This window comes from Corvus moneduloides, chromosome 4, assembly GCF_009650955.1.
Source record: "Corvus moneduloides isolate bCorMon1 chromosome 4, bCorMon1.pri, whole genome shotgun sequence".
Classification (NCBI taxonomy): domain Eukaryota; kingdom Metazoa; phylum Chordata; class Aves; order Passeriformes; family Corvidae; genus Corvus; species Corvus moneduloides.
In genome coordinates, this window is record NC_045479.1 from 67,691,277 (window position 1) to 67,705,073 (window position 13,797).

A 13,797-nucleotide genomic window follows, 5' to 3' on the forward strand; every position below is an offset into this window, starting at 1 on the left:
CAGTTGAAGCAAAATTCCTCGTGACCTCCACAGGAGCAGGAGAAGTTTCCAAGCCTTCATCAGGCTTTGTTGCTTCATCTCATCTAAGAGGCAGGCAGAAATACAGGCTCAGTCTAAACTAACTTAAGGGCTGTGGCAATTTTAGCAATGGCTTAATTAGCTGAATGAGGCTTTCTGTGTCTGACCTCACTCTAGAGAGGTGAAATGGGGAGGAATTCTGGTATCATTACTTGCAGCACCTCAAGGCTTTGACCCTACAGAGGATGCCAGTGACATGTTGTGGAGTCTGTTAAAATGTTCTGCATTACAACCCTGAGCCCTCTTGTAAATGTATGTCTGAGGATCTGATTTCCCCAGAAATGTGCTATGGAACGCTAGGCACTGTGTATCTGTATTACACATAGGATGTGTATCCTTTCCACAGATCCTGTGTCCTTCATGATCAAACTGACACGTAGGCTCAGAGATCTCGGTGCCTGCTTGCCTATGCCAGTGCCAGGGGTACAGTTTGTGTTACTAGAATGATGTAAGACCACTATAATGACATGAGAAGACAAACAATGGCACATAAAAATGGCAAGATTAAGGGAGAAGGTGGCCAGAAAACCACAATCCAAGCATATCTATAATTTTCTGACCTAATCTTGTAAGACCTTGAGGTTCTAGAGGTCAATACCTAATTTTGTCTGAAGATGAACCTCGCTTAGTGTGTTCCACCTGCAAGTTCAAACTGTGTCAGCAAGGAAGTCACAGTTATCTTCTGTTCTACAAGACCAGAACCTGAGGCAAAATGACTTATTTCAGGTTGCTCAGTGAGTCAGTAATGGAGGCAATATGAGAAGCTGGGTCTTAAGTCCTAGCAGAGGGAGTGCAGAACAGCTCTTCAGAGGCCAGACTACAGGCAGGGATAAAATCAGTCTCCAAAAGAGTGATCAAATGAAACTCTGCTGTTGGAAGGTAAATTTAATCCCCTTTTTTTCTGCAGCCTGGGGAATGAGCATGTTTTGGATCCAACTGTGTGACATTAATCACAATATGGAATATTTGAGCCAAAGGTCAGCCACAGGGGGCCAACTACTAACATATGGGATTTATCTGTCTACTTCTTCCATAAAGATGCAGCACGCTGGATAATTAAACTTCTGAGTGCCAGCGTGGAGTGTAGTCTGTTTTTTTCCACTGCTCTTTATGATTCGATCCAGAACCATTTCCTTTCACTGTATGCTCAGAAGGGGAGGAAGCAAAGGTGGCATCCTGATCTTCATTATTAATACACAGGAAAACTTGGAGGAAATCCCTTTTATGCCCCTGGCTTTGTGTAAAGAAAACCCTGCAAGCTCCAAAGTCAAATTGTTCAGCTCCTATATATATTCATTCATCTATGTGCATAGCAGATGTTTCTTCAAATACTCAACTGATGTTTCTACAGAATTACAGTATGGAAAAACATTCATAGCAACCTGCATTCCAGTTGATTTCCTTCTATTAAATTAAAAATCTAGGAAAAAAATTACATTTAAAGTGGCTATAGGCAAATAAAGAAAACCACAGTCTCCTGTGATTCAAGTCAGTGCTTCCTCACATTATATGGAATAAAAATCCTGGTGTACAGGCAGCACTCAACTCCTGTTTGCAAAGAGGAGCAGGCAATGGGGAAGAATTTTGCCACTCTGGGTGAAGGAATTACACAAAGCTAAAGAAATTCTGAGGAAGGCATCTAGCTGAAGCTGGTCAGGTGCTGCCTCGTACAACCAGCAGAAGCACTTCCAAAGCAATTAATCCACTTCTAATACAGACATTTAGAGTAGGAGGCACAAATCTCTCTCTGAGGGTACCTACTTCTAACCCAGCCTTCATGACCTGCTTAGACGAGACGTCTGCTTTCAGACAGCTAAAACTAAGGAAGGGGAATCCCACAGCAGCTGACTCCACTTGTGTCTGCCCCTCTAAAATACTCCACTTTGTTTCTGCTACACTAAAATTGTTCTTACTGTTATTTAAGGTTATAATGTGGTAATACTCAAAAGCCAGGTATGGTGTGGACACGGCATAAAATGCAATTCCCTACCTCACAAAGAGGGATTTAAATTAAAGGATGATTTTGCTTTTAATTCTGCAGTTTGACTAAAAAGAAATACAAACAGCAACAGGCAATTAAAATACATAATACTTGATTCGTGAGATACCAAAATGCCAAAGTACATACTGCATATGTCCTGTGACAATCATGTGATAGAATGTCTATGCACTTTTGGCTATAATGTTAATAAGGGAATTTTTTCATGTTAAGTATTGCCAGTGAATTATTTTGTCTAAAGTGCAGCCAGTTTATTAATTCTTTTCTATTCCAATACACTGCTTTTCATGTCAAATAAAATGGTAATGTTTTGCATTTATATATTGCTTTTAATCTAGAAAGATCCCTGAGGCTTTTTCGAGCGCTTTCTAGAGTTTCAGTACCCACAGTGCTGGGGGGAGAAGGCTTGTCATGAATAAAATGCAGTTGTGGCCAAATTTCTTCATCACATGAACCATGGACTGTAATTTTCTTGTGGTCAAAAGGCAAGAGGCACATAGGATGTGCCTGAAAGAAGGAATAGGAATTCCGGGAATCTGAGTGGCTCACAGATGGGAGACAATGCTGACCACTCATGTTCCTCTCTTCGGGGCTGCAGCTGAGCTGGACTGACTCATTCCCCTGCCAGGGGTCTGAGGTACAAGGCAGTTGTTGCACCAAAACCAGGCAACATGATGACTCAAGTTATCCCTTTAATTGCTTGTGAGATGTTTAACTCAGAGCTATCATTTGACCACTGTCTTTTATGAGGCACTGAGTGAGAAATTAAGACAACACAGTAATAGGTTGATCTCAGCCATTGCTGGTCTTCAGGTGTGTCCTTGGTGTGTCCTTTCAGCTTTCTGCCCCTCACAAATCTTCCCCTTTCTCACTTAAGTCCAGCAATATTTTTCAGGCCTGGATACAGCCATGGCAGCTTAGGGGTTGCACAGCATTACAGTAATTTCACAAAGCACAAGAGAATTGTGTGTGTGTGTGGACTTTGCTAAAGCTGCACCTGCCAACGATGCTGCATAACCACACACTTAAACTGAATGCAACTCTGGAACAAAACACCATGAAAAATGCCCATGCCCCTTTGTCAAGCCATGGCAAGAGATGCAGAGTTTTTTTGTAATTTTGCTTCAGAAAAGTGTTACATTCCATTTAAAGGTGTGGATGTGCAGGATCTGCTGGGAAGATCATACATATCACAACAAAATAGCTGTCTGAGCCGAGGAAGGGTAGGGAAACACTGATGCGAGATGTCAGGTTTCAGAACAGGGACAACTGCCTGTGCAGTGTCTAAGGCAACAGAGATAAAAACTTGATCGGGGTTACTACGAAGTGTCTTCAGAATACAAATGGTTAATGCTTGGATACAGCAATGATATGAAGAGGTCTGTAAGGTCAAGAATGCAAAAGATAAGGAAATCCAGCATTCTGCTGGCCTTGCAATTAACTTTATTTCGTTGCTGTTTGCAATTTTCTGGCCATAAACTATCTCCCCCTCCCATGCTTCAGATGGAGGGTTGCTCACAGCCCAGGGAACTAATCAATATTTATACTGCCTCATTCATCCAGGCACATAATTTTACCACATTTATTTTTTAAAAATCAATTTTTATGAGGTTTTTCTTCAGACAGCGTCCATGAGCACCACATACAAAACAACTATATCTCACAACACTCCTGTAATGGAAAGAGTGCTGGGGAATGAGGCTGCCCATTGCCAGGGCGGACACTGTGAACATGGACAACACAAACGGTTGTCCAACTTGGCATGTCACAAGAGACTTTTGGAGGAGCACTGAGTATTTTTTAACATCTCATCTGTTCACAGGACAGCTCTGATTGTGTATGTTGGTGCTTGGCAGCAGGCTTGAATTGAACCAGATGTGACAATAGCCACTGGTGCCCCGGATTTCATCTATTTCCTAGGTTTCACCCCGGCTGCCGTTTATTCCTAGTGGAAGAACAGCTGCACACAAAGACCTGAATAGTCTTTTCTTTAGTACAAACCAGCACTCCGGATTTCAGCCCTGCCCCACAGAAAACATGTTTCTTCCAACTCACTCGCTGCCCTTCCCATCCTGGGGCAGTGGGTTATTTAGCATAAATTCGGTGGAAATAGCACCATCTACTGAGCACCCAACATTCTTCCTGCTGGGACTTCTGAGGCTGGGGCTTTTGCAGGGGAAGGGTCTGTCTTCGCAGCCCAAGGGATGCCGAGTGCTCAGCTCCTCAAATTACTGAGCTCCCCAGATCAGCCTGAAGCTTTCCATCCCTCAGATGACTCAAGCCGCGGTGCTGTGATTCAAGTCATCTGTTTTGCAGAAACCCAAAATAATCCCAGCGATAAATATACAAAAGAAATCTATTTAATCCCAGTGCGTACCCCAGTGTATAAACACATATTTCATCCTCAGATGTCTTTCTTTGTTTGGGTTCATTCCCAAAGTCTGTGCAATCTATGCCGTGTCCCAGGTTCTCTTTCACGTCCCCATCGTGTAGTGCTCACTCGAGACAGATTTTGCATGCACTGAACACGTTTTGTCTGGCTGGCCGTGACCTCTTGGCCTCCGACTTGGATGGGGATCTTAATTCCGACAGAATTAAGTGGGAATATCCACAGCGACAGGGCTCCGGGACACGGGAAGGAACCACTCGGGAAAGTTAGGCACAGCTGGGAGATTTTCTTCCATGGAGAGAGCGGCGGCTCCCGCAGGTGAGCGGGGCCGCTCAGCGGACCCACGGCCCCGGCAGGAATTTGAGACCCACCCGTGGCTGGCCCCACGCGCGTTGTTCCTCCCGGGGCGGGGCGGCACTGAGCCCGTGGAGCCCGGCCCGGGCCGCCACGCGGCCCCGTTTTTCCCCCGTTTCCCTCGGGATTTCCCCCTAGCCATCCCCGCCACCCCGGATTTTTCCACGCCTGACAACAAAGGAGGCGGCGGGGCGGCCGCGGCGGTGACTCAGCGCCGGGCCCGCCCCCGGCCCGCCCCGCCGCTCCCCTCAGGCGCGGCCGGGCCGGCTCCGCGCGTGTGGCGGGGCCGGGCGGACACTCCGGCGGCATCGGGCGGGCGGGAAGGCAGCGGCTGCTCCTCTCTGTCCCTCCTCGGCTCCCCCTGCCCTCGTCCCCCGCGCTGCCGGGCGGGCAGAGCCGCCCCGCCGAGGTAGGTTCTGTGTCTTCTCCGCACACAAAGGCGCTGGCGCGGAGCGACGGGATATCCCAGCCCGGCGGGGCTGAGGGACGGTCGCTCCCGGGGAGGAGGGGGGAGCGGCGGGTACCGGCTGGGGGGGCACCCGCGCCTTCCTTCGTGAAGGGAAGCACGGGGAGTTCGTCGTGGCTCTGCATAAATTAAAGGGGGAGCAAGCAGAAGGGTGCCCGGGGTGCGCGGGGCTCCGGCGGTGCCGCCGGTCCCGCCGCCCCCTGCGGGTGTCCCCGGCTCGCCGAGGCCTTGGGGTCGGTGGGTGTTCGGTGTGTCCGTGGTGTGTTCGGCGCCTTCTTGGGGGCAGCTTTGATCCTTTGGTGACTCTTGCAGCCGTGTGAGCACCCCCATAGTCCCGCGGGGTCTGTGGGTGCAGGCTGGCAGGACTGGGGGAGTGGGTAGTGGTGGATGTGTAGAGGAGTCGGAAAAGCAGATAAAAAAGATAAATATTGTATTTCCTATATGTGGTGCCCTGTAAAATGGGCATTCAGAGCAGCTGAACTTCTGGTGTGGGCAGTGGATGTCTCCTTACAGATCTTTAAAACAAGTAGAAGCTGGGAGCGGGACAAGCCCCGAGGAGCTGCTTCTCTGCTCCCACCGCTCCCACCTGGATCGGTCAAAGTTTCCTTCAAGGATCCCGAGAATTCAAATGTCCAGGTTTTCCTATGCATTGGGTTGAAAGGCTGCACAGCTGGCCAGGGAAACTGCACGGATGAACTCACTTTGGGGGTGCACAAGGAGAAAGGGTGCAGTACAGGAACTTTGTGTGCCTGAAGTACTTGTTTGCTTCAGCCATTGAGTTTTTTCATAGCTTAATGAGGTCTGGCATAAATCGATACTGTGCAGATGTGGTGTACAGCCGTGGCTGGCGTTGGAGCAGAGTCTGTAAGTCCAGGGCATGCTTGTGGCAAACTCGAGAGAGCGGTAGGAACATGTGAACTTGTGGGATTTCATTGAGAATTCGCATGGTCAAACAAAAATGCAACGGAAGGAGAAAAAGATGCTTCTGTGCGAGCATAGTGTGGTTGCAGTGTATAGTTTGTGGTGGGAGTATTGTTGAATAACTCTGGCAGTGGAGCGTTGTTGTATGTCTGTGTGTGCACTGAGTCCTGTAGCACCAGTCAGGACATTTAACTTTCATTGACTTGGCAGAGAAGTAGGAGTGTGGAAGGATGTTGCTGAAAATGAGAATGACTGCTTGTGGATCTGGTAGGCAGTTTGGGAGGCATTTAAAATGTCTTTAATTTCCTCGTGATATGAACAGGACAGTGGCAATCTGTTGCTTTGTTGATGGATGTTTTCCTAGCAATATATGGACAGACAGTGTGTTCTATGAATGTGGTGGCTGCTGGTTTGGTGTCAGCGATATTTGCTCAGGGACAATAAACAATTGTTTGCTGAGCTTAATTATAAGGAACCAGAAATGCCCCATATCTCCTGAAACAAAGCCTTTATTGTCTTAATGCAACTCTGGGCCAATTTCATGCTTGGTGTTGTTCCACTGGTGATGGTAGAGTTTTGCCAGGGATGATTTTGGCAGGTGAAATGTCACTTCTGCGTCCCTAATGCTCAAGAGTAGTGTCGCTATATTGTCTTCACCACTTGAGTATTGTTAATTGAAATGGCATGCTGATGCTTCCCAAAAGTTTGAAGAAAGGGGAGAATTCTCTCATCAGGTCCTCACAATACTTTCCCACTTGCTTTCTTCTTTCTGCTTCAGATCTCATATCCCGTAATTTACTCTCTTCCTTCTTTTTCAGTCTTAGCATCTTTTTTCTCTCTTCAAAATTAAGAAGTTTCTCTGAAGTCCAGTTCACCTCCAGGCATTTAAAGGTTTTGAGACTGTGTTGAACCCTGCACCCCCCCTGCACGACTGGGTAAGTGAGGAGCTGTGTGGCAGCTGCAGTTGGGAGATCTTTCTCGCACACGCTCTCCTTCACAATCTGATTTGTGCGGTGGCTCTGGTCAGTGCGTTTGCTGAAGTGGCAGATTGTTTGTCAGAGTCACGCAGTGGAACAGCCTGGCTTGAGAGAGAGTGGTAGACTGGGGTGGGGGTGGGGAAGTCACTCAGTTTTTACACACGGCCCGTACTCAGGATGCTGAGAAACAACTGGTTTTGAGAGCACTTCTTCACAACATCAGTAAGGACAGGAAAATTACCTAAAAGTTGGAGCAGAAGGAAAAATGGGGAAAGAGAGAAGGAAATAATCATGTTTGCTAGCTGTGGGAAGAAGAGTGGAACTGTTAACCAGTAATTGGCTCTAACAGAACTTTGGCTCTATCAAAGTTTCAAAGAAAATATTTTATTGAATAAAGCTATGTTATCTTTGTACATGGTTAACAGTATTAAATACATGTGGCCAACTCTTAGTCTGTTCTGGGACTGTGGTAGTTGTAAACAGAGCCAGTTTCAATGCTCAGCTTCTGCTGAGCCGTTCTGTATCTGACATCTCTGCGCTGTACAACTTTGGATCTATTTGCATCTCATAAGAACACAAAAAGAGCGTGTCTGACACAGCTCAGGGCTGATACCATTCTGACACAGTATCAAAGAGCAAGATACATGCACCGTCTCACTGTGAAGGAGAAGAAAATGTGCGTAACGCTTCTTCAACACAGTTATTACTCTAAAGTTTGTTCTGGTTTGGCCAGACCTGGTGTGTTTTTGACTGTCAGTGAAGTATGGTTTGCAGCACAACATAATATTGCAAGGAGCCTGCAACTCCTCTGTGTTTATTTAAAAAGCATGTAAGTCAGGGTTTTGATGTTTCATTTTGACATAAGACAGCGGAAGGATTCAGCTGTGGAAAGAGAATTGTTCACATGCTAACCTGAACATAAAGCTGCAAATTTGACAGGAAAATTTTTTTTTTTACGAGAAAGATAAATTATCTGTTTAGAACTACATTTATCAGTGATACTTCCACTTGTCTTGCATGCTCTTGTCAGGCTTACCTTTGTGAATGCTTCATTTATATTAATCCTTCTAGAACCACACTGAAGTGGGAAGGTACCACATCTTCCCATTGTGGGGAAGACACCTTTCCTTTGCAGATGGGGAATAAAAGCACAAGCAAGAAAATGAGTTCCCTGTGACCACCCAGGAACTGTGTAGTGGTGCAAGAACTTGAATTTGTGTGTCCTGAGCTATTGGCAAGCATTGAAATGACAGTACTGCTCCTGCCAGAAGGAGTGGGAGAAGAGGCACAGCCCAAAAGGCACAATGTGGAAATTGGTTGGGTCACCCAGCTGTGATGCACTCAGTGGTTGACTGCTCTTCCATCACCACCATGCATGTTGGTCTTTGTTAGACTGTGGAAAACAGAAGGGTTTTGTAGTGATAAGTACTTAAACAAAGATACTCAGCATACACAGGAGAGAAGAAAAAGAACGGGACGTTTTCCTTCTTTCTATACCTGCCTTCAGGTAGTGGGTGCTGTTTTTACCCATGGGTTTCTGGCTGGGTCTCTGGGGAGGTCCTTCATCTGTCCCACTGTACAGCTGTGTGTGAGCAGGTGCCAGCAGAAGGGCAGAGGAGGCTTTGCAGAGCCAGGTGGGTCACATCAAGAGCAGGACTGCCTTTCTGTGACCCCAGCAGCTGGGTGAGGTTTGAGTGCAGATCCCCACCCTGAGAAACCAGGCTTGTGCTTTTTTTTTTAAAAAAGTGGTTTCTGAAGGGGTGGCTTCTCTTCCTTGTGCTATGCACAGACACTCACGTAGCTGCTCTTCTCACCTGGCTGCTCTTCTGCTTTGGGGTGTTGGTATGAAGGGCTGTGGGTGTTGCATGACAGCAGGGAGTGGCCTGTGGCAGTTCTCTTGTGGCAGAAATCTTACGGGGTTATATGAGCAGGGAGCACTGGTATCTGCAAAAAAAGGAAAGATGTGGTCTTTTCTTCCCTTTTCTATGTCATTCAAAGCACTGGAGGTTACCTGCTACCTTTGTGCTCTGTTGCTTTGGGAAAACTGAAGCAGTGCTTTTCCTTACAGTGCTGTGTTTGGTGCTTGGTGGTTATAATTGTGAAGTCAGTCCTGTTTGTAACTTTGGTTTCAAAACATCTTTTGTGCTGACAGCCTATGTCTTGTGCTTAGTCCAGTGCTGTAAGTTTTGTGCAATGAAGGGTGGGACTCTCACAGGTGGGAGAGCAGTGTTTGCAACTGTGTCTACAAAAGAATAAGTTGCAAAGATTTTGGAGCGTTTGTGTGCAGTGCTGTCTGCTGGCCTGTATCACATTTAAAAATAACTTTTGAAATCAGTGTTTCCTCCACTGGTTTAGCCTGGGCGTGTAGCTGAAGGGGCAGGTTTTGTGGTGACTTCGTGCAGTTTGCTTGTAGCATAGATGTAGTTTGCAGTGGAATTTGAGTCTTTAGCAGATCATCAGCTTGCTTAGGTGGGACAAGGATCCTAGTTTTATGCTGTCAGCAGGGAGCACAAATGAAATAACCTTTGCTTTGTTTAGCTTTATTTATCCTTGAAGCAAAACTTTTGGATTTGCTTACATTTTTAAAATGTCTTTGACAACATGAAAGCAGAAAGTTGCCTTTTGTGCACATACATGCTCCTCTTCAAAGAAAGAAATAGTGCAGTCATTTAGGAACAGTGGCACAAATCCCTTTCATTTAGACGAGCTCAATTTCGTTATTTTTACATTTATATTGCAATTTTTGGCAGCATTGTGCTTTCAGGATGAACTGTAAAACCTCTGTGCTGTCCTTCAGCAAATCTCAGGCGTTTACATTTACAGACTCTCTGTGAGAGCTGCATTAGAGTCCTGTAGAGAGCTTGTGATGATGAAGCGTGAAAAGTGCTGCTGCTGTGCGGGGTATTTTAATATCCTGGAGAGCAGCCTTGCTGCTTGTGGTGGGATGGGTCTTATTTTTTACCTTGTACTGGGGACTTACTTACCTTTCTTGTAAGCAGGAGAGCTGAAACCCAGGAATGCTTCTGAAGGAGAAACTGTCCTCATGTTTGGCTTCATTTGAAGCAGTCCCTCTGGTTTGTAGTCTAGTATATTTTAGGCAGGGGAAACTAAGTCTTGAAAGTGTTATTGTGTGGAGGGGAGCTCACTGTGAGCTGCTTTTCCTTACTTGAATATCAAGAGTTCTTTTGTGCCCCTTGAAGGATGTCCAGTTCACCATGCTTGTGCCCTCTGGTGCTAACTAACTCAGTCAGCAGTGTCTGCCCTGAAGGGGAGGCAAACACTGCCCATCAAAGGTATTTCAATAGTCATGGCATTCAGTGGGCTGGCGAGAGGAGGATGATGAAGGCAAATAGTAGAACAATTCCTTTCATTCCTTGCCTGTGCAGTGAGTGGGCATTTGTCAGACCTCATGTACATACACAGGCTTTTTTTTGTTCTGGTGCTAATAATAAATAGAGTTCACAGCTCTGAGTAGCCAGGACGATGTGACAAGAAGTGGGTCAAGACCATTCGTGTGTGCATAACTGCATTCCTAATCTAGGCCAGTGCCTGTGCTGGATGCTTCTAAACAAGCTGAAAAGATTTCAGGGAAGCTGGAGTTTATGCTGTCAGCTGGGTGAAGTGCACCTCTAGCTGAGTGGAGCACTTAAGGACAGGGCTCAGAGGGAATGGTCTGGGGTAGCTTTGCATGTTAGAAACACCACAGAGGTACAGCTTTACTGTTTAGTACCTCTGAAGAGTGAGGAGTTTAAGTCAGAGTAACCTTTCTTCTTCCTGGCACGATGACTAGCTGAGCAGCCCTTCAAACATGTACACTGCTCTGCTGTTTCACTGAAATATGTCTCTGCTACCTCAGTTTCCTCTGAAGTATCACTGAGGACAAAGATGACTTGCTGAGTGTCACATTGCATTGCTGCTATGTCCTTCAGACTTGCTGCAATGGTTGAGCTCCTTGGTGCTCTTCAAGGAAGAGTGGGTGCTTGGCCTCACCTTGAGATGCAGTTTGGGGCTTGGCTGCTGGTAGAAGAAGAAAGCCAATTTTTATCTGAAGCCACTGGGATTTGTGGAGTTTATTTTTGGAGAGAATAGGGAGGAGGAGTTTCATTGGGTTATGATTTCTTTCATGGTCCTATGGTTGGATTTGGGTTTTTTTCATCCTAGGGCTTTTCGAGGTTACTTGTCCGTGAAGAAGATCTATGACATATAAGGCAAGCTGTAAAACACCTCTTAAACTCTCATAATACCTGGCACATCAGTGCTGCTCCCTGAAAACAGTCTGTCAGAAATTCATAACCCAGTTCACGTGAGAATGTAGGAAAAGCTAGGGAGAGAATCATGGTAGTTTGGTTTATTTTCATTGGCTGGAAGGCAATGGTTTGGTATTTCTAAAAGTAAACCAATCTTTTCTTCCAAGCCTCAAATACATTTGAGGCCATCCCTGTCTAATGTGCAGAAGCAAACAAGTGCTGGGGGTTGTACCCAGCATGTCAGGGGTGCGGGCAGTGGCTTTGCCACACAAAAAGATGCCCTTTGGAAGGTGAGCTTGGCTTGCCTTGTCACTGTCCCACCATTCTCCTGTGTCCTTTGTCATAGTGAGCAGCGCAGTGACACAGTGCCTGATCAGAAGTGCTCAGGCACACGGAGTCTGGTGTGTTCTGGAAGGGAGCCCTGGCTATGCAAGGGTTGTCCTGTGAGTGGTTTGTTACCACAGATTGCAACTGTGGGAGTGACTCTCCAAAGGCAATGTTAGCCTGCCCATTACTGTTCATTTATCTGTTTGTTCTTTCAAGTACAAGAAGGCTGAGCAAGTCATAAACTTCTTACACAAAATACGAGCAAACATATTCTTCCTTTTTCAGAAAATACCTTGAAAGCAAGGTTTAGAATTTAAGAAAATTAATGTCTCTGAAGAGCAGAAAGCATTTATCTCTTGGTGTGAAACTAAATCGTGTTGAAAAGATTTTAAAAAATATTTTTCTGAAACAGAGTAACTAGAAAGCCAGCCTTGAAGCTTGTAAGGAAGACTGGAGTTTGTGAATGTGCTTGTCAGTCTTAGGTGGAGGATTTAGTTTAAAAGGCCAAAGCAGATGTTACAGATGCCATTTTATCAAAAATCTCTTTTGGGGAAGCTCCAATCTGAGTTCTTGGGCCTGTCTTGCTTTGTCTGCAGTTAATGACTGATTCAACTGGGCATAAAGAGGGAGAGGTTAGAGGATCACCTGGCCATGTTATATGGTACATCCTTTTCCTAATTGGGCAAAAGTGCTGTACCTTCAAAGTTTCCTCTGTAAATCTAATTTACTGAATGTGCAATGACTGGTTTTGTTTTGGTTTGTTGGTTGGGGGTTTTTTCAGTGTAGTATGTAAGCAAAATAAAATAATTTCTTTGCTTAAGGATTTGAGGACAAGTTAGCACATGAAGTTAGAAAATAAGTGTGCCAACTATTGGGGGTTTTTTTCCAGTGGCCTGAGGGCCCTTCCTGCTTATCACTGTTGTAAAGAGACAGTCTCTGCCCTGAAGAACTTACAGTTTAAGTAAGGGTGTGTGAATGGATATTAGAAAAAGGTGAAGCATGTTGGTGTGAGGGTTGAAGTGGAAAAATTTTTCTTGCACTGAATGCAGCTGCTTTGATGGAGAGACAGATTTTTTACTTAAACTTCCAGTGTAACATTATGTATCTATATAAAGCTGCTTCATTGCTCTGCAGCTAGTTAGGGCCTACTTTTTCTCTATAGAAGCACTAAAAAAGCATCTCCTCAACCTTGGTACCTATTTCCAGGTAACTAATAGGATTAACAGATCCAAGACAACGTGTTCTTCAGCTAAATGTAATCCATTTGCCAGCTTCAGCCAAAAATATTGCAGGGAGGAGAAACACTGGTCTATACAGTAAATCTGATTTTCAAAGAAAACAGGGCTTAATACAAGTTAGACCAGTGCTTTTCTTCTAGAACATTTCTAGAACTGCTGTCACTTTAATTGTGTAATTTTAGAGCAGATGACTCTAAAACTGGAGGCCCACTCAAAATGCAGTCAGAAGTCAGTCAGGTCAGTGATACTGGGATATCTTTTTAAAGGAACTGGGAAAAGAACTTCAGGATGGGGAAGTATTTAAGTCCTAGGGGACTTGTTGTATGCTGTGGCAGTGGGCCATATGGATACCTAAGTAGCTAAATTTTTTGCTCAAACTGTAGTTCCTGTGTCTGTCTAGTCTCTTCCTAATCCACTGCCATGATTTCCTGTGGCTAAGTAGTTCTTCCTTTCCCCAAAGCTGTCCTAGTGTTGCTAGCACGGGATGACTGCAGGCAGCATCTGCCAGGGAGAGGATCTAATTTCTGTGGTGCTGAGGTTGTGGTGGGCTCAGTGTGTGATGTGCAACAGCTTTGCCCCAGAAGGATGCTCAGGTTTATACTGATGTTCTAATTAAGATCTCGGTGTCTGGTGTACAAAATTCTTAATTGCTGAAGCATCCTCATATCAGCTTTCAGTAAAGTTGTTTTCCAAAGCATTGTAGTTTTCATTCCCACCACAGGATTATGAAGGAGACTTGTTGCTGAAGAACAGGTAGTGTCACCTGTTCAACTTCCCTGTGGATTCTTTTTTGTATTGATG

General features: G+C 45.4%; 1 protein-coding gene across 2 annotated transcripts in view; it reads left to right on the forward strand.

The window, feature by feature from the left end:
• The first annotated feature begins 5,085 nt into the window (after positions 1-5,085).
• The window catches only part of FAM107B (family with sequence similarity 107 member B), a 59,279-nt gene continuing 50,567 nt past the window's right edge, over positions 5,086-13,797 (forward strand). Inside the window, exons 1-2 of one of the 2 annotated variants that reach the window (XM_032106886.1) lie at positions 5,086-5,229; positions 7,026-7,142. The gene's annotated coding sequence lies outside the window, so the exon portion shown is untranslated. The remainder of the gene's footprint in view (positions 5,230-7,025; positions 7,143-13,797) is intronic. The other variant, XM_032106885.1, reaches the window with a different exon arrangement.